Raw genomic sequence first — 1,419 nt, 5'->3', positions numbered from 1 at the left:
ACTCACAGATTTAATCCTCCACACACATCTCCTAGGAGGAAGGCCATACACGATCCCCCCAGGATGAGGCTTCTTAAGGCTCCCCAAGGGGAGGTGGGCTTGACCCACTGAACGCAGGATCACTCCCAGTTGTCCTGTAAGCCAAAGAGCTTACCACGCAGAATTATCTTTTCATCATTATATCCCCAGGGCCTGGGCCAAAGTCGACATTCCTACCTGTTTATTAAACTAAGCTGAACTGGAAGAAACTGCTCCAAATACCACTGGATTCTTTGGCTGCCATGCCCTGAGCTATGAGGCATGTGTCTCCTCCATCATTAAGTAAAAGGTAACTAAAGAAATGTGCAGGTGCAGTGGTTCACACCTGCAATCCCAGCACTTTGGGAGTGAATCACTTGAGGACAGGAGTTTGAGACCAGCCTGGCCAACATGGTGAAATCCTGTCTCTACTAAAAATACACACAAAAAATTAACCAGGCGTGGTGGCGCATGACTGTAATCCTCAGGGGGCTGAGGCAGGAGAATTGCTTGATCCCAAAAGGCGAAGGTTGCAGTGAGCCAACTCTGTTTCAAAAAAAAAAAGAAAGAAATGATTTGCTGATGACTATTGTTCTAAAGTCTTTTGTTTTGTGTCTCCCAGAATAATTAAAAATTGATTGCTTTTCCTTACCTAATAATTTTCTTATCTATCACATACCAATTTATATGTAGTAGAAATAGTTGTGGAAATAAATTTCTGTCCTTTATATAGTACAATGTTGTTGACAACACAAAACAACATAAAAATTAAAGACCCCACCCTCTGTCGCTTTCACCACCTAGGCATTTGTGTGTGTTGCATGGACACCTCTGCGGCCTCTGCAAAGGATGGCCCCTCTGGCTTGGCCTGATACAATTTCTGACAAGATTCTTTAAAGTTTTGGGGGAAAGACCCATCCTTTTTATGCCTGCATAGGAATGAGAATTCTATTCATTGCTACAATCTTTCTTGTTTCTCCATAGTCAACAACAACTTTTCTGAGAAATGAAAAACCTAAAAACTGTCCTGAGAGAGTCAGCTGCCAACAATCCCAGAGTGTTAAGGAGAAGAGAGGGCAACAGCAGCAATGGACCGGGCATCACCACATGGAGACGGGCAGCCTGTTGTGGGAGGGTCAACCCTAAAATAATCATCCCATTTGTCCATCTTATTCCATGACCAAATTTTAAGCTCCTTAAAGATGGGATTCTATCATGATTGTGTGACCCCTCCCTTCACCCAGCAACACCTAGGATAGAACTCACTGTGCGTTCCATCTTTCTGAGCAAACTATCGCAAGGACAGAAAACCAAACACCGCATGTTCTCACTCATAGGTGGGAATTAAACAATGAGAACACTTGGACACAGGGCGGGGAACATCACACACCGGGGCCTGTC

The sequence above is a fragment of the Colobus angolensis genome, unplaced genomic scaffold, assembly GCF_000951035.1.
Source record: "Colobus angolensis palliatus isolate OR3802 unplaced genomic scaffold, Cang.pa_1.0 Scaffold144, whole genome shotgun sequence".
Taxonomy (NCBI): domain Eukaryota; kingdom Metazoa; phylum Chordata; class Mammalia; order Primates; family Cercopithecidae; genus Colobus; species Colobus angolensis.
The sequence above is the reverse complement of the archived record's forward strand: the minus strand, read 5'-3'. Positions refer to the sequence as shown.